General features: G+C 41.2%; 1 long non-coding RNA gene across 1 annotated transcript in view; it reads right to left on the reverse strand.

Moving 5' to 3' along the window:
* The window catches only part of LOC116584015, a 51,363-nt gene that overhangs the window by 17,169 nt on the left and 14,550 nt on the right, over nucleotides 1-19,644 (reverse strand). The window contains exon 2 of the long non-coding RNA XR_004283010.1: nucleotides 2,624-2,764. This is a non-coding gene — a long non-coding RNA (uncharacterized LOC116584015). The remainder of the gene's footprint in view (nucleotides 1-2,623; nucleotides 2,765-19,644) is intronic.

Below are 19,644 nucleotides of genomic sequence, written 5' to 3' on the forward strand. Positions count from 1 at the left end.
TCTTCCCCTCTCTCCAGGGCAAGAGTCACTTTGGAGTGGTGCTGGGCATTAAAGGGGTGGCTTGCACACTTCTAAGCCTGTGGCACCACCCAGAATAGGCTCCAGCCAAGAGCATATTGGATGGAGTAGATCTACAAAATGTGGGAAAGAGGAGTGCTGGGGAGGACAGCAATGCAGTAGAGTTACGAAGGTTTGGGTGACTGGTGCTCTGTGGAAGTGGCCCTGCAGCTCCGAGACTGAGGCAGTCTTGACTGGAGAGGGTGAATCCACCAAAACAGAGCACAGGGGGAAAAGGAGTTGGCGGGACAGTCTTAGCAAGTTAGGTAGTATCAGTACCAGGATAGTCCCTGCAGGTGGCTGTGTGTTTATCCTGGGGGCGAGGGAGGGAAAAGGTGCCTGCCAGCTCCCTTATTCTTGGAGAAGTCTTCCAAGGACCCCTGTCCCTTGGGGACATGCTCTGAGATGAGTAACTAGTCTCACTCCTGTATGCCCCAGGCATTTTTCAAACTGCATCTTCCACGCTGTGTCTCTGCTGGCTGTTTTGTGTGTGAGAGAATGTGTGTGTGTGTGTGTGTGTGTGTGTGTGTGTGTGTCATCTCTTTTTTAAAATTTAAATTCAATTAACTAACATACAATGTATTATTTGTTTCAGGAGTACAGGGCTGTGATTTATCAGTCTTGTATAATACCCAGTGCTCATTAGGACACATACCCTCCCTGATGTCCATCGCGCAGTCACCCTATCCCTCCATCCCTCCACTGTGTTATCTGTTTAAGGATGGGGACTCAGTTTCCTTTGGATCTTTCGTTCTGGCTCTCCCAAAGCCAAGCCTGTTGATTTCTAAAATTCCAGGTTTTAAGTCCTGCTGATTGTAGGAACACACAATATTAGGCCTCTCTGGTTTTCAAAGCCAAACGTTATGGGGATTCAGGCTCACTGTGTAAGGGGCTGTTTCTCTTCCTTTGCCATGCCCATGGTGTCCCTCCTACCCACCGATAATCCTGCAGGTCCATTTAGCTTTTAAAGGTATCTCTGTCTTTCTTTCCCTCTTCAATGTGGCCTCATCTCTACATTTAGTTGTGGAGTTTATTCTGCTTGCCTTCAGGTTATTTTCTAGGTTATTTGCTAGTGTGAGCATTACCTAGTTATTTATGGAATAAGATGAGTTTAGTGTGCTCCTACTCTGCCATCTTCTTTTTCACTGTTTTTATTTATTTTTATTTTTTATTTTTTTCACTGTTTTTAAATCTAAGAAATGTTAAGATGTTTAAAGGCCATGAAGAAGATGCCAAATGGAAAGAGAGACATTAAAAATACAGAAAAAGTTAAATAGAAGAGAATAGTAGCCCCAACCTCAGGCCGAGGACTTGGTGCACACAGTAGGAGGTTCCCAATTATGTGTGCTGAATAAACGCTTTAAAGATAGAGAGAGGTGGTCGTAAAACCATAAAATCAGGATAGAATCTTCTTTTTCTTGAAGGAAAACACTTAAAACCATCATTTCAGTGGTCTTGACTTAACTAAGGGAGGAACCCTTATAGGTCCTTTATTATATCTGAAGTCCAAAAGAGAAAGTATAAAAGGAACTAAATACTCTACAGTTTAAAATAACTAGTTGAGGGACACCTGAGTGCCTCAGTGGGGTACACATCTGCCTTTGGCTCAGGTTGTAATCCCAAGGTCCTAGGATCAAGTCCCACACTTAGCTTCTTGCTCAGTGGGGAGCATACTTCTTCCTTTGCCTGCAGCTCTCCCTGCTGTGCACTCTCTTTCTTGCTCTCTCTCTCACTCTCTCTGACAAATAAATAAATAAAATCTTTAAAATAAAATAAAATAACTAGTTGATTCCAAGGGGAGTGGGTTGTGGAAGGCAGCCCATTTCAAATCAGAAATGTAAGCAGAAAATATGTTCTTTTTCTTTATGACTTTAGATTTAGTGTCCCAGAAAATTAATATTTGTTTTGGAAAATACATCATTAATATAATTATTATTATCTCACATTTCATGTGGGTCAGGAATCACAGCATGGCTTAGCTGAGTCCTCTGGATCAGGGACTCTCACAAGGCTACAATCAAGATGTTAGGCTGTACAGATACATTCCTTGACTACAATGGGATCACATTCTAATAAATCCACTGTAAATTAAAAATACCATTATGTTAAACATGCCTTTAGTACACACAAACTACCAAACATCATAGCTTAGCCTACCTTATTCACATGTACATTAGCCTAGAGTTGGGCAACATCAGCCAGCACAAAGCCTATTTTATAAGAAAGTGTTGAACATATCATGTAAATTATCGAGTACTGTACTGAAAGTGAAAAACAGCAGGGTTGTGTGGGTAACCATGTTTGTGTTTTTGGTTGTCCACCCTTGTAATCACTTGGCTGATGAGGGCTTCAGCTTACTGCTGCAGCCCAGTGTCATGAAAAAGCATTGTACTGCATATTGCTAGCCCTGGAAAATATTAAAAATTCGAAGTATAGTTTCTACTGAATATTTCATCCAACACTGTTGTAAAGTGAAAAATTTTAAGTAAACCATCATATGTTGGAGACTGTCTGTACTAATCTCAAAAATCAGCTGAAGGATGAATGTGTTTCCAACCTCACTCACCTGGTTGTCAGCAGGAGTTAGCTTCTTGTGGGCTATTGCACTGAAGGCCTCAGTTCTTTGCAGACTGTTGCCTAGAAGCATCCCTCAGTTCCTTGCCATGTGGACTTTTCTGTAGGGTACCTCTCACAATGTGGCAGCTGGCTTCATCAGAGAGAAAAAGTGAGAAGAACTAGAAAGAAAGTGTGAACAAGATGGAAGTCACAGTTCTTTCTAACCTAATCTTGGAAGTGCCAGCCCATCACTTTTGCTCTATTCTATTTGTTAGAACCAAGTCACTGGGTCCTGCCAACATGTAAGAGGAGGGTATTATACAAAGGACTGAATACTGGGAGCACAGATCACCAGGAGCCACTTTAGCTGGTGCCTACCACCACAGCATATTCACATTTGTCTCATCAGGTACAGCAGTATAGCAACAGTTGGGCAGTTTACGTTGACAGTTACATCAAAGAGAGGACCCAACTCAGAAGTCCTAACCTATTTTGGACCCACAATGAGAGCAGGTATGTCAAATCTCCCTATAGCTATACAGCAACACACACACACACACACACACACACACACACACACACCCCTGTGGGACTTGACATCCCTGACCAGCCTCTGAAACTACAGAGCATAATTTCAGATTGAATGATGCAAATTTACAGAATTGTACTAGAGAGGCAAGAAGTATGGATTCAGGGAGTCACCCCATCCTTGATTTACTAAAAGGTTGGTAAACTTTCATAGAGAAGAATCTACAAATGAGGCTGAGAAAAAGAAAGTTACTATCTTAGGCTAGTTTACAGGGAAACAGCCTGAAACAAAGGCTTAAGTGTATATTCCTTATTGAGGAGTGTGAACCAGGAAGCAGAATCAAGGGATGTGGAGGAGCAGGAAAGATGCAAGACCACTGCAAAGATGCATTACCAAACTGGACACTACTGTGGGTGACTGGCTGTGGAATCCAGGGGACTGCCAAGGAGTTGCCTGAAATACATCTCATGAAATACATTTCAATTAGAGTTAAAGGGGGGTAGTATTTTTCATTTGGATCCCATCCCCCACTGCTCAAACTTTTCCCCCCAAAGGCATGAGCCCCAATACTCCTGAGTTGCATAAGCATGAGCACCACAGTTGGTTTCCACAGCATTCTTCACTATGGAGTCAACAGACAAACCCGTGTTGGAGAGTGAGAGGCAAGCTCCATGGGCCTGATGGGAGGTATTGCCAGATTGCACCTAGAGAATGCTGCAGGGAACAGGTTGCTACAGCAGCAGTTGGAGTAAAAGATAAGTGAGTCTAAGACACTCTGAAATGGTTCACAATAGCTGTCTGATACAGGAACAAATCTGAAAGCAGCAGTCAGTGGAGGGACTGGGGGGGACTCCAGTTATGGGACTCCCTTTTTGAAAAACCTAAATTGTTCAATATCTTAGTTTGGGCTTCTTCAAAAAGCAGACTTTGAGTGCAGGGCTTTGGGCACAGAAGGTTTATTTGTGAGGCGATTCTAAGGACAGAAGAGGACAGGACATGGGAAAAGTGAGACAGAAAAGGGAGAAAAGTCAGCAAGTGTGCTTTATTGGGTGGGGTTAATGAGTTGGTTAGTAGTGAGTAGTTTTACACTGTCATGGGTATGCAACAAGGCTCAATCCCACTGAGGATCTTCTGAGAAACCATGTGCAACAACAAAGACTTGTCCCAGTGACAGTGAGGAGGCTGGAGCATTTATTCACCAACCCCAACCCCAACTGGTTGAACATTGCCCCCATGAGTGTAACTCCCCCTCCACACTTGTGTGTTGCACCTGTCTATAGCAGAACAAGCTCTCATGGGGCTGAAGAGAGCCTTCAGGCAAAGGAAAGAGACATGGGGTCTTGAGGTAAGAAACTCAGTGTGTGGAAATCATCTTCATAGAGAACTTAAGAAGGCCAAGAGGATATGAAGCAGAATGTAGACGGTGTTTGCTACAGATAGTTTTCCTTTGGATTCAGGAAGAAGCCCATTCTGTGCAAAGTTTTAGCCTTTTCTCTCCTACAGTATAATTCCACTTTAAAACAGGCCAAAGTACCTGTGAAGAGATTCATGTGTATTTGCACAGTCTAACTGGTGATCCTGGGTAAACAGAGGGGTAGTCTACCCCAGGCCTATGTCTTCCCTGAAGGACACCATGTCCAAGATTTCCTCTCAGTGACCAGCAGTACAAAGAACAGTGCCACAAATCTGACTAGGTGTCCAGAAGAGAACCAAGTGGGCAGCTTAAGGGAAATGTGAAACAACTTCCCTATGATCTCTACACTGACCTCAGGAAGGGAAGGGCAGGTAGAGGCTTGGACTACAATTTGGTGGCAGAGTGTTTAATGGCTTAGGGTTGGGGGAGGGGTTGAAGTCAGAAGAAAAGTCATCTATGAAAATAAAGAGAGGTGAGTAGTAGGGTTAGAGAAATGAGAACAAAGAGTATCTGAAATGGCCCTTTTTGAGAATGAGAAAATGAGCTGCCTTTAAAGGATTGTTGGGAGGTATGGTGAGTCATATTGAACTGGAGTCAATCAGTTCCTAGAGTGGCAGTTTGCCCAGTGGCTTGATTCTTGTGAGCCAGGCTCAGACCCAGGAATAGATTTATAAAAGTGGGTGTCACCTTGGTGTTTTCTCTCTTACTGGGTTATCAACTCATTACAATTTGCCCAACTGGTTAGAGATTCTTGCATCTCTTTCTCCACCTATAAAGTGGAGAAACATGGGGCATGTTACTAGACAAAGAGAGCCTCTGAACTCCAGGATTATTTTAGATAAGTCTCTTTTTCTCTCATATGGTTATGAGCCCCTTAAAGCTATGGACTGTGCATTATATATCTTTGTGTTCCAAGTATCTCAAAATTATGATGTAAATATTTGTGGAATAATGATGGAATGAATTTTAAAGCCTCTGGATTCAACAGATACAGTCGGTGACTTCTTTGCTCCAAACTAAGAAATTGTTGAAAAACAGAAAAAAACTTAAGAACTAGGGAAACTTTTTCTGGGTTATTATTAAAATGGGAAGAAAAAGAAAAAAAGATAAGATTGAGTTAGTCTGAAAACCCAACAATTTAAGACCTTAAAAGACAACTTTCACTTTAAAAGAAATGTAGTTAAATATGTAAAACACTTAGCTGGCAAAAATGAGGTATGCATATTTATATTCCACTCTTTTCCATAGGGATTTGAAATAGCTTCATGCGTATTTGTAGGAAAAAAAATACGATTACTTTAAGACTTTTGTGTAAAACAGTATTATTTGCAGTGAGATATTAAACCCCAAAGACGGTATTCACTGGTGGACTGGAAGTTCACAGAACTACAAGACAAATATGGCGGGGAGGAGTCAAGATGGTGGAGAAGTAGCAGGCTGAGGCTACATCAAGTAGCAGGAGATCAGCTAGATAGCTTATCTAAACACTGCAAACACCTACAAATCCAACGGGAGATCAAAGAGAAGAACAGCAATTCTAGAAACAGAAAATCAACCACTTTCTGAAAGGTAGGACTGGCGGAGAAGTGAATCCAAAGCGACAAGAAGATAGACCGCGGGGGGAGGGTCCGGCTCCCAGCAAGTGGCGGAGCAACGGAGAACAAAATCGGGACTTTTAAAAGTCTGTTCCGCTGAGGGATATCGATCCAGAGGCTAAACCGGGGTGAAGCCCACGTGGAGTCAGCATGGCCCCAGTTCCTGCAGGGTCACAGAAGGATCCGGGGTGTCTGAGTGTCACAGAGTTTGTGGGTATTAGAACAGGGAAGCTGGGACGCCTGGGTGGCTCAGTTGGTTAAGTGGCTGCCTTCGGCTCAGGTCATGATCCCAGGGTCCTGGGATCAAGAACCACATCAGGCTCCTTACTCAGCAGGGAGCCTGCTTCTCCCTCTGCCTCTAGCCTGCCACTCTGTCTGCCTGTGCTTGTGCTCTGTCTCTCTCTCTCTCTAACAAATAAATAAAATCTTAAAAAAAAAAAAGCCAGCTACAGAGACAGAGCTGAGGAGTGACCTCTCAGCTCAGGGTTACCTTGAACCAGTCGCAGCCCGGGTGAGCTCGGAGCACAGCTGGAGGCCAGAGAGACGGGAGTTATTGGGTGCTATTCTCTGAGGGTGCACTGAGGAGTGGGGCCCTGGGCTCTCGGCTCCTCTGGGCCGGAGACTGGGAGGCCGCCATTTTCATTCCCGTCCTCCGGAACTCTACGGAAAGCATTCAGAGAACAAAAGCTCCCGAAAGCGAACCAGAGCGGATTACTAAGCCTGGCCCCTGGTAAGGGCGGTGCAATTCCGCCTGGGGCAAAGACACTTGAAAATCATTACAACAGGCCCCTCCCCCAGAAGATCAACAAGAAATCCAGCCAGGACCAAGTTCACCTACAAGCATTGCAGCTTCAATACCAAGGAGAGCAGCAGAATTCCAGAGGAGGAGAAAGCAAAGCACTGAACTCATGGCTTTCTCCCCATGATTCATTAGTCTTGCAGTTAATTTAATTTGTTTTTTTTTCTTTTTTTCAATTTTTTTTTCTTCTTCTTTAGCTAATTTTTTTAACTTTTACCCTTTTCTCTTTTTAACATTTTGTAACTAGTTTATCATATATATATATATATATATATATATATATATATATATATAAGATTTTATTTGACAGACAGAGATCACAATTAGGCAGAGAGGCAGGCAGTGAGAGGAGGAAGCAGGCTCCCCACAGAGCAGAGAGCCCGATGCGGGGCTCGATCCCAGGACGCTGGGATCATGACCTGAGCCGAAGGCAGAGGCTTTAACCCACTGAGCCACCCAGGCGCCCCTATTTTTTCTTTTTTATATTCTTTCTTTATTCGTTTTCTTTTTTTAATTGTTTCTTTTTTTTCCTGAACCTCTTTTTATCCCCTTTCTCCCCCTCACGATTTGGGGTCTCTTCTGATTTGGTTAAAGCGTATTTTCCTGGGGTCTTTAACACCCTTTTATTATTTTACTTGGTCCTTCACATACTCTTATCTGGACAAAATGACAACGCGGAAAAACTCACCACCCAAAAAAAAAAAAAAAGAACAACAGGCAGTACCGAAGGCTAGGGACCTAATCAACACAGACATTGGTAATACATCATATCTGGAGTTCAGAATAACGATTCTCAAGGTTCTAGCCGGGCTCGAAAAAGGCATGGAAGATATTAGAGAAACCCTCTCGGGAGATATAAAAGCCCTTTCTGGAGAAATAAAAGAACTAAAATCTAACCAAGTTGAAATCAAAAAAGCTATTAATGAGGTGCAATAAAAAATGGAGGCTCTCACTGCTAGGATAAATGAGGAAGAAGAAAGAATTAGTGATATAGAAGACCAAATGACAGAGAATAAAGAAGCTGAGCAAAAGAGGGACAAACAGCTACTGGACCATGAGGGGGAGAATTCGAGAGATAAGTGACACCATAAGACAAAACAACATTAGAATAATTGGGATTCCAGAAGAAGAAGAAAGAGAGAGGGAAGCAGAAGGTATACTGGAGAGAATTATTAGAGAGTATTTCCCTAATATGGCAAAGGGAACAAGCATCAAAATCCAGGAGGTGCAGAGAACCCCCTTCAAAATCAACAAGAATAGGTCCACACCCCATCACCTAAGAGTAAAATTTACAAGTCTTAGTGACAAAGAGAAAATCCTGAAAGCAGCCCGGGAAAAGAAGTCTGTAACATACAATGGTAAAAATATTAGATTGGCAGCAGACTTATCCACAGAGACCTGGCAGGCCAGAAAGAACTGGCATGATATTATCAGAGCAATAAATGAGAAAAACATGCAGCCAAGAATACTATATCCAGCTAGGCTATCATTGAAAATAGAAGGAGAGATTAAAAAGCTTCCAGGACAAACAAAAACTGAAAGAATTTGCAAACACCAAACCAGCTCTACAGGAAATATTGAAAGGGGTCCTCTAAGCAAAGAGAGAGTCTAAAAGTAGTAGATCAGAAAGGAACAGAGACAATATACAGTAACAGTCACCTTACAGGCAATACAATGGCACTAAATTCATATCTCTCAATAGTTACCCTGAATGTTAATGGGCTAAATGCCCCCAATCAAAAGACACAGGGTATCAGAAGGGATAATTAAAAAAAAACCATCTATATGTTGCCTACAAGAAACTCATTTCAGAACCGAAGACACCTCCAGATATAAAGTGAGGGGGTGGAAAACAATTTACCATGCTAATGGACATCAGAAGAAAGCAGGGGTGGCAATCCTTATATCAGATCAATTAGATTTTAAGCCAAAGACTATAATAAGAGATAAAGAAGGACACTATATCATACTCAAAGGATCTAACAAGATCTAATAATTTTAAATATCTATGCCCCTAACGTGGGAGCAGCCAACTATAAAACCAATTAATAACAAAATCAAAGAAACACATCAACAATAATACAATAATAGTAGGGGACTTTAACACTCCCCTCACTGAAATGGACAGATCATCCAAGCAAAAGATCAACAAGGAGATAAAGGCCTTAAATGACACCCTGGACCAGATGGACATCACAGATATATTCAGAACATTTCATCCCAAAGCAACAGAATACACATTCCTCTCTAGTGCACATGGAACATTCTCCAGAATAGATCACATCCTGGGTCCTAAATCACTTCTCAACCGGTATCAAAAGATTGGGATGATTCCCTGCATATTTTCAGTCCACAATGCTCTGAAGCTAGAACTCAATCACAAGAGGAAATTTGGAAAGAACCCAAATACATGGAGACTAAACAGCATCCTTCTAAAGAATGAATGGGTCAACCAGGAAATTAAAGAAGAATTGAAAAAATTCATGGAAACAAATGATAATGAAAACACAACGGTTCAAAATCTGTGGGACACAGCAAAGGCAGTCCTGAGAGGAAAATATATAGCGGTACAAGCCTTTCTCAAGAAACAAGAAAGGTCTCAAGTACACAACCTAACCCTACACCTAAAGGAGCTGGAGAAAGAAGATGAAAGAAACCCTAAACCCAGCAGGAGAAGAGGAATAATAAAGATCAGAGCAGAAATCTATGAAATAGAAACCAAAAAAACAATAGAACAAATCAATGAAACTAGGAGCTGGTTCTTTGAAAGAATTAGTAAGATTGATAAACCCCTGGCCAGACTTATCAAAAAGAAAAGAGAAAGGACCCAAATAAATAAAATCATGAATGAAAGAGGAGAGAAACGAGAAATACAAACTATTATAAGAACATATTATGAACAACTCTACGCCAACAAATCTGACAATCTGGAAGAAATGGATGCATTCCTAGAGACATATAAACTACCACAACTGAACCAGGAAGAAATAGAATGCCTGAACAGACCCATAACCAGTAAGGAGATTGAAAGAGTCATCAAAAATCTCCAAACAGGGCGCCTGGGTGGCTCAGTGGGTTGGGCCGCTGCCTTTGGCTCAGGTCATGATCTCAGGGTCCTGGTATCGAGTCCCGCATCGGGCTCTCTGCTCAGCAGGGAGCCTGCTTCCCTCTCTCACTCTCTCTCTGCCTGCCTCTCTGCCTACTTGTGATCTCTGTCTGTCAAATAATAAATAAATCTTTAAAAAAAAATCTCCAAACAAACAAAAGCCCAGGGCCAGACAGCTTCCCAGGGGAATTCTACCAAACATTTAATGAATAACTAATTCCTATTCTCCTGAAACTGTTCCAAAAAATAGAAATGGAAGGAAAACTTCCAAACTCATTTTATGAGGACAGCATCACCTTGATACCAAAACCAGAGAAGGATCCCATCCAAAACAAGAACTACATACCAATATCCTTGATGAACACAGATGCGAAAATTCTCACCAAAATAGGATTCAATAGGATTCAACAGTACATTAAAAGGATTATTCACCAACACCAAGTGGGATTTATTCCAGGGCTGCAAGGTTGGTTCAACATCCACAACTCAATCAATGTGATACAACACATTAATAAAAGAAAGAACCAGAACCATATGATACTCTCAATAGATGCTGAAAAAGAATATGACAAAGTACAGCATCCCTTCCTGATCAAAACTCTTCAAAGTGTAGGGATAGAGGGCACATACCTCAATATCATCAAAGCCATCAATGAAAAACCCACCGCAAATATCATTCTCAATGGAGAAAAACTGAAAGCTTTTCCGCTAAGGTCAGGAACACGGCAGGGATGTCCATTATCACCACTGCTATTCAACATAGTACTAGAAGTCCTAGCCTCGTCAATCAGACAACAAAAGGAAATTAAAGGCATCCAAATCGGCAAAGAAGAAGTCAAACTATCACTTTTCACAGATGATATGATACTGAAAGATCCCCTTCCTCCTTGGTAAAGGCTTGTTTTAGCAACCTATTGTCCCCATAGCCTGATGGCAAAACATTGTCTGTGGTCACCTGGTCTGTCAAAAGGAAAGACAAATGAGAAATGAAATGTACCGGGACTTTCCAGAGTGCTGCCCCAAGGAACCGCCAGAACGCCCTGACCCCAATGCCCAATCATGCCTGAATCAAATTGATCAGTTAGACTCCTGTAACCATGCATATCTGTTTCTATAGGACCGCTTCTGTAAACTCGCTTCCCGCCACCCCAACCTTGCCCTATATAATCTGCTCCCCAACTTAGCCCGGCGCGCTCAGCCCACAAAGGCTGATGCGTCCGCAGGTGCCTGTGTAACCAATAAACCTCTTGCAATTTGCATCCAGTGGAGGCGTGCTGTTTGATTCTTGGGTGCGGCTCCAGGGTCTTTCATTTGGAGGTTCCACCGAGATCTCTTGGAATCCCACCCAAGACCCCGGCCAATCCCCACCGGGAGGTAAGCTGGCCAGCATCTGTGTCTCTGTCTCTCTGTTTGTCTGTTTTTATGTGGATCCATATCTAGGTATCTAGGGGCAGCAAGAGAAGGAGTTGACGAACTCAGACTTCTCCCCTGCCACCCCGGGGGACGCCTCGGGGGTCTAGGAAGGTCCATAATCTTGGGCCATCAAGTCTAGGAAGGTCCAGAATCTTGGGCCATTAAGTCTAGGAAGGTCCAGAATCTTGGGCCATTAAATCTAGGGCTGCGCAGCAATATCTGTTTGTGTCTCTTATGTCTAAATTGTTCTAGAAATGTCTTCATGTTATGTCTTTAAATATAGTTATATGTTCCTTATAATTGTTCTAGTAATGTCTTCATGTTATGTCTTTAAATATAGTTATATGTTCCTTATACTGGTTATAAAGGTTGCATTTTGTTTAAGGGAGGGTGTCTAACCTGTTTGAATCTGAGGAATGCCTGACTGTATGAATGTTTATGTGGCTCCACCGCCTTTGGCTACGGAGTCTGAGTGGGCTGCACCCTGAGTCTCGCGGAGCGTCATACGGCATAACGGTTATCTACTCCATGGAGTAGCCTGGTCCGGGGTTTATACGGATAGACCTTAGCTAAGACGCTCCTAAGTTCCCGCGAGGGATGCGAGCAGGACAGCACCTGAAAGATCCCCCTCCCCTTGTCTGCAACCTCTTACATACCAGGAGGGAATATGAAAGATAGGTATTAGGTACTAAAACCAGATTCAATGAGTCAGCTAGTAAATTTCCTCCTGACATATTGGATGATAATTAAATAAATAAGCCTTCTTCTAGTAAACCCAGGTTGCTGGGCCATCCCTAGCAAAGGGGACTCTGGCTTTATTTCTCTCTGTTTCTCCTAATAGATGTGGGGGCTTCTCCCTCACTCACTTCCTGTGTTGATGGCTATAACTGGAGCCAACTGGGGTTGGTCTGACTCGGGACAGAGACTATAGGGAATATTCCCAAGCAGCTGCCGAAACTCTTTGTTTCGGGGAGGTTTCCCTGTGTTCTATGGCCTGACTTGGACTGCCTAAACCCTCCCCCCTGGCTAATGGGAAAGCATGGCATCTGCTCCTCTGTTGGGGCTTAGGAGCTCCAAAACTGGGAATCCTTTCTCTGCCTCCTGGCAGCACTTTGTTTCTTCTGTTTCCCCCTTACGTGTTTCTATACCAACATGTATGCAGCCTGCATGACTGGCCTCTAGATCATGTACCACAGCTCCTTCTCTCTTCACTGTCAAGGAGCAAGAAGACCTAACACCCCCCCCCCCCGCCACTCCAGATCTTCCCAACCATGTCTCAGGTAAACATTCAAAGTGGAATGGGTCCAGGTGGAACGTAAATCAATGTTGGAACTAAGTTAAGTTTGTTGGTTTAATTAAAATAAGACCTGTCTTTAAGTTATCAGCAGTAAATGTGAAACTTCGAAGTTTACTGAAGGTCAAATAAACTCATGTTATTTATTAAAATTTGTTAGCAAAGAAATAACTAAACTGATGGTTAATTGTCTGTCTCAAAGTTCTAATGGGTAATTGCTGAAGTAGCTTTCAAAGTCTTTGATAATCTGAAAGCTTTAAAGTTTTGCTTGGATGACAAATGGAATTAAATTATGAACATCTAGGTCTTAACCAAACAGGATAAAATGCGAAGTCGTTAATTACTGGTTATAGGTTTGTGCTTTTGACTTCTTACTGCAAAGAAACTAAGAGTATTTAAATCTGTTGGTAAACTTGTTTGCCACTTAACTGATTCATAAATTTGCCACCTGAAGAATTCTGTTGTAACAGTTCACAATTGGTTAATACTTAGTCTTCACTAGAGATTAAGGGGTTTCTAAGAGTATCAAATTCTGCTTAGTGTAAATAAGACTGATGGAAATAAGGGAAACTCTATAGAAAAATAGATGATAAGTAAGAAAGATTTAAGGAATGGGAATACATTTTGTTGAAGGTAATTTTATCCTAAATGAGATGATTGTTTAAAAGGAAATGGCTTGAAACAAAACCTGAATGCAAAGGAAAGTTGTAGATAGTCAGGACGGGCTAAGATAGATTAAAATGAATGGGTTTTAAAGGTACATTACATTAGTACAAGACTGAAATTCTCTGTTCAAAGGTCAAAGTTTTCTTAGATTAATTGATCTCCTGTTACGAAAATGTAAGTGATTTTCTCTTTGCCTGCCCAGAAAAACCAGTTTCTATGTTTTGTTTTATCAGGTGTTTAACATCACTAATTATATTTAAGCATGTGCTTCAAAACTTTCTAAGATCTTAGCAAATGTTGACAAGATTTAAATTGTAAATCGCTTTGACTCGGGCTTTTCCTTGGTATGTGAAGTTGCTCATGAAATACTACTGAACCAATGATAAACCTTGGATTACATTTGGGAAAATACTATAACTATTCTAGAGATTTTACGCACTTCCTAAAGTTTTAATGTTTTGAGAGATCATCGCTTGATACTGTAATTATGGAAATGTTATGTATCACAAAAATAACCTGATTTCCTTGCAGCTAAATTGTAAACTCCCTTGTCTCTTTAGCTTTAACCATATCCATTCTGAGTTTTTGTCATTTATAATTGTTTTAATTCTCTTGTAATTTGTAAAATGAGTTTTATTTTCAAGGAGATTCCTATAAAGGACTTTCAGGACAAATACAGCTATTTGATATACTTGAAAATCCTAAAACTTAAATGGGTAAAAATTTCCAAAACTGACTAAAGCCGCATTCACTAGATTTGGTAACACGGGACTAAATGAACTAAAAAATTATAATGTTATATCTCTTAATGCTTTGTCTTACTTTAAACATTGCTGGTTCTCTCCGATGTTTGCTCTTCCAGACTAGGGATACTTCCTCCTAGTTATCTATAACTTATAGAAATGTAAAAGTGCTCATTTATAAAAGAGCTCAAAGCATTCAAGCTTTTCTCTCTATCTGAACCCTCTGAAACCAAAAGGTCTCAGTAAGTAAGCATTATTCCATGGCAATCAGTCATTTGCATAAGTTCAATAAGAATCTGTTCTCCTTGTAATAGGAAAGAATTGGAAACACGGGTTATTTTACCAAGGCTTTGACTGGAATGTCATATTTAAGAAGACTCGGATATGACCAGACAGTTTAAAGGAACTAAGGTTGACTTTATAAAACCTGGAGCCATAAAGCCCCTTGGGACTGTTGGCCTGATACCTTGCTTACAGAGTTCCCAGCAGCCTCACCAGGTGAGTAAAGAATGTCACTCCTTGGTGGGTGCGGTCTCAGAAGAGAAATTCGCCCACTGAGGAATTCGCCCAAATCGACAGGTACTGCAGGCATGCCTGATGGTCAGTACAGGGCTTGGCTTCTGGCCCGGAGAGGCTACTAAAAGTTCAACCTAGAGATTCCTTATTAAAAGTTCCAACAAAGCAGATGCTAAAAGATCTATTGATCACACTCATTGTTCTTGCTGAGCTTATGTAAATAATAGACCAAGTTTGTTAAAACTGAACTTGTTTCACAAGTGAATTAGTCCTGATTTGGCTATCTCTGTAAATGAGGGTTATTTTAGAGAGAAAAATTATGTTTTAGTAACACACCTTTATGGATGTTAAATTCTAGATTTGATTGTCTTTAAATGTTTGTTTACCTAAGCTAAACAATTTGAGGTAAACTTCAGAGAAGTTGTACAATAGCTTCTTTAGTCAATCTTATTATTTTATTGGGATATTAGCAGACCCCACGCCACATGATTAAGCAACTGGAATAATGAAATTACCTAAAAGCCAGCATACCGCACTCTTCTCCCACTTGACAATGATCCTCTGTAATCAGGATATTGTTAAGGTTGGACCACTCAAAGGTCTTCTTATTGGTTTCATCCCTTAGTCATATTTATCTAGAGGCCACCTCTATTGAGGTGCAATTGCAAACAGATGCTTTAGCAAAACCTAGAACAGCCCTTATAAAAGAACCTCAAAGCTCACTATATGGGACAGTCCCTGACTGTAATGATGTCACATCAGGTCCAGATTTGTCTTAGAAGCCAAAGGCCACCAATGGATGATGGAGGCCGACTTATTAAATACTGGGCTACACTAACAGAGATGCCAAAAATAAAACTTACAATTTGTCAAACTTTAAACCTAGTTACCTGTATGCCTGAACCTGACCACTGTACTTCTTTCTCTATAGAGCAAAAATGTTCAGAGATTATTAATCTAGCTTATTCTATATGGCCAGGTTTAAGATGCCCCTGTTAAAATTACAAATGACAGTTGGTTTTCTGATGAAAATAGTTTTAATAGAAAGAAGAAGAAAAGTTAGTGCTCACTAGCACTTTGCAATTGCCAAAGCCTAAGAATTAACATTTATACTGACTCCAAATATGCCTTCCTGGTACCACATGCCCATGGAACTATTTGGAAGGAAAGGGAATTTTCCTGGAATCATGGGCGCATTACTAAAACCATTACAACTCCTGTTAATCTCCCCTACTTGAGACAAAGATGGACACGATCTGTTTTTAAATGGTATGATCACTTAGCATCCATTTTTGTTCCATCTGCGGGACTAGGGGATATCATGTGGCATGTAGAAGTCCTTAATAAATATACTACAAAAGCACTCAATGATTCACTAAATAGCATCTCCCAGCCTAATACCGAAGTGTCACAGATAAGCAAGGCAGTCCTACAAAATAGGATGGCCTTAAATGTCCTGACAGCAGTCCAGGGTAGCACATGTGCAATTATCAAGACAGAATGTTGTGTGTACATCCCAGACTATCACAAAAATGTCACAGGACTAATAAAAGATATGAATACCCAAATTAAGGCCTACAAGATCCTCCTCTCTCTCTCTGTAAATGGTTAAGTTCCTGGTTTGAAGGAGGACTGTGGCCGAATCTCCTTTTCGGGCTTCTCATTCTTATCGCCTTATTAACCTTAATATGTTGCTTTGTTCCATGTTTCTTTACTTGGTGCTGACACTCCATTGCTACAATGACTACACCAAGACAGACGATCCTTGCCACGCGCAAGGACACCTCTTTACTGTCAGCGCTGGATTCAACTGCCTCCACCTTTCAAAACTCCCTTATACATTCCTACCCTGATCAATACTGACCCCAGTAGGTAGGGACAGCTATACGCCCCTATTCAGCACGAAGAAGTTATAGAAGATGAGACCTTCCACCTTCAACCACCTTGAAAATTTAAGGGTCAAGGTTGTTCAGGGGGGAATAAAGGAGCAGGAGGCTGCTGAGGACAAAGCAAAAGCTGGCGCCTTGCACCCCCCCTTCACCCGTTCCTCTCCATATGAGTAGCATTCCTCAGGCACCCCTGACTGCCATAAAATGATAAATAGTTGACCTGCTGAGATCACAATCCTGCAAGACAGGAGCCTCCCTTGGTTTGCAAATGTCCTTGAGATTACAACAAAGAAGTTACCTTATCAATAGCCCAATTTTCAATCGGCCCTTGTATCTTAAATAAACTCGTACAGTTTGTAAAAGATCGCTTGTCAGTAATCCAGACAATGGTACTGACACAGCAATATCAACTAATTAAACAAACCGGCTCTCAAACTGACTTACTTCATAAACAAAGCGAATGGATATAGGATTCTATCCATGATAAAGAAAAAGGGGGGAATGAAAGATCCCCTTCCTCCTTGGTAAAGGCTTGTTTTAGCAACCTATTGTCCCCATAGCCTGATGGCAAAACATTGTCTGTGGTCACCTGGTCTGTCAAAAGGAAAGACAAATGAGAAATGAAATGTACCGGGACTTTCCAGAGTGCTGCTCCAAGGAACCGCCAGAACGCCGACCCCAATGCCCAATCATGCCTGAATCAAATTGATCAGTTAGACTCCTGTAACCATGCATATCTGTTTCTATAGGACCGCTTCTGTAAACTCGCTTCCCGCCACCCCAACCTTGCCCTATATAATCTGCTCCCCAACTTAGCCCGGCGCGCTCAGCCCACAAAGGCTGATGCGTCCGCAGGTGCCTGTGTAACCAATAAACCTCTTGCAATTTGCATCCAGTGGAGGCGTGCTGTTTGATTCTTGGGTGCGGCTCCAGGGTCTTTCAATACTATATGTGGAAAACCCAAAAGACTCCACTCCAAAACTGCTAGAACTTGTACAGGAATTCAGTAAAGTGTCAGGATATAAAATCAATGCACAGAAATCAGTTGCATTTCTCTACACCAACAACAAGACAGAAGAAAGAGAAATTAAGTAGTAAATCCATTTACAATTGCACCCAAAACTATAAGAAACCTAGGAATAAACCTAACCAAAGAGGCAAAGAATCTATGCTCAGAAAACTATACAGTACTCATGAAAGAAATTGAGGAAGACACAAAGAAATGAAAAAATGTTCCATGCTCCTGGATTGGAAGAACAAATATTGTGAAAATGTCTATGTTACCTAAAGCAATCTACATATTTAATGCAATTCCTATTAAAATCCCATCCATTTTTTTTCTTTTTTTTTTTTTTTTTAAAGATTTTATTTATTTATTTGTCAGAGAGAGAGCGAGTGAGAGCGAGCACAGGCAGACAGAGTGGAAGGCAGAGTCAGAGGAAGAAGCAGGCTCCCTGCGGAGCAAGGAGCCCGATGTGGGACTCGATCCCGGGACGCCGGGATCATGACCTGAGCTGAAGGCAGCTGCTTAACCAACTGAGCCACCCAGGCGTCCCTACCCATCCATTTTTTTTCAAAGAAATGGAACAAATAATCCTAAAATTTGTATGGAACCAGAAAAGACCTCAAATAGCCAGAGGAATATTGAAAAAGATAGCCAAATTTAACGTTTTGAGAGATCACCGCTTGATATTGTAATTATGGGAATGTTATGTACCTCAGAAATAACCTGATTTCCTTGCAGCTAAATTGTAAACTCCCGTGTCTCTTTAGCTCTAACCATATCCATTCTGAGTTTTTGTCATTTATAATTGCTTTAATTCTCTGGCAAAATGAGTTTTATCTTCAAGGAGATTCCTATAAAGGACTTTCAGGACAAATACAGATATTTGATATACTTGAAAATCCTAAAACTGAAATGGGTAAGAATTTCCAAAACTGACTAAAGCCGCATTCACCAGAATTAGTAACATGGGACTAAATGAACTAAAAGATTATAGTGTTGTGTCTCTTAATGTTTTGTCTTACTTTAAACATTGCTGGTTCTCTCTAATGTTTGCTCTTCCAGACTAGGGATACTTCCTCCTAGTTATCTGTAACTTATAGAGATGTGAAAGTGCTCAAAGCATTCAAGCTTTTCTCTCTATATATGAACCCTCTGAAACCAAAAGGTTTCAATAAGCATTCTTCCATGGCAATCAGTCATTTGCATAAGTTCAATAAGACTCTGTTCTCCTTGTAACAGGACACCATTGGAAACTGGTTATTTTACCAAGGCTTTGACTGGAATGTCATATTTGAGAAAGACATGCATAGACTCAGATATGACCAGACAGCTTTAAAGGAACTAAGGTTGACTTTATGAAACCTGGAGCCATAAAGCTCCTTGGGACTGATGGCCTGATACCTTGCTTACAGAGTTCCCAGCAGCCTCACCAGGTGAGTAAAGAATGTCACTCCTTGGTAGGTGCAGTCTCAGGAAGAGGAATTCGCCCAAAGGTATTGCAGGCATGCCTGATGGCAATTACAGGGCTTGGCTTCTGGCCGGGAGAGGCTACTAAAAGTTCAACCTAGAGATTGCTCATAAGAAGTTCCAGCAAAGCAGATTCTAAAAGGTCTATCGATCACACTCACTGTTCTTGCTGAGCTTATGTAAATAATAGGCCAAGTTTGTTAAAACTGGACTTGTTTCACAAGTGAATTTGTCCTGATTTGGCTATCTCTGTAAATGAGGGTTATTTTAGAGAGAAAAATTATGTTTTAATAACACACCTTTATGGATGTTAAATTCTAGATTTGTCTTTAAGTGTTTTATGGGGGTACCAGTAGAACCCCCTCACACATGATTAAACAACTGGAAAATGGGATTGATTCCCCTACAATTGTATAACTTAACTAACACCTTATGTGTGGCTGGGATAATGAAATTGCCTAAAAGCCAGCCTATTGCACTCCATAGGATTAACTATGGACTTATGGAGATAATGGATGACCCCACCTCTGTTGAGATGCGATTGCAAACAGACGCTTTAGCCAAGCATAAAACAGCCCTCATAAAAGGAGCCAA

Source organism: Mustela erminea, unplaced genomic scaffold (assembly GCF_009829155.1).
Source record: "Mustela erminea isolate mMusErm1 unplaced genomic scaffold, mMusErm1.Pri scaffold_46_arrow_ctg1, whole genome shotgun sequence".
In the NCBI taxonomy this organism is placed as follows: Eukaryota; Metazoa; Chordata; class Mammalia; order Carnivora; family Mustelidae; genus Mustela; species Mustela erminea.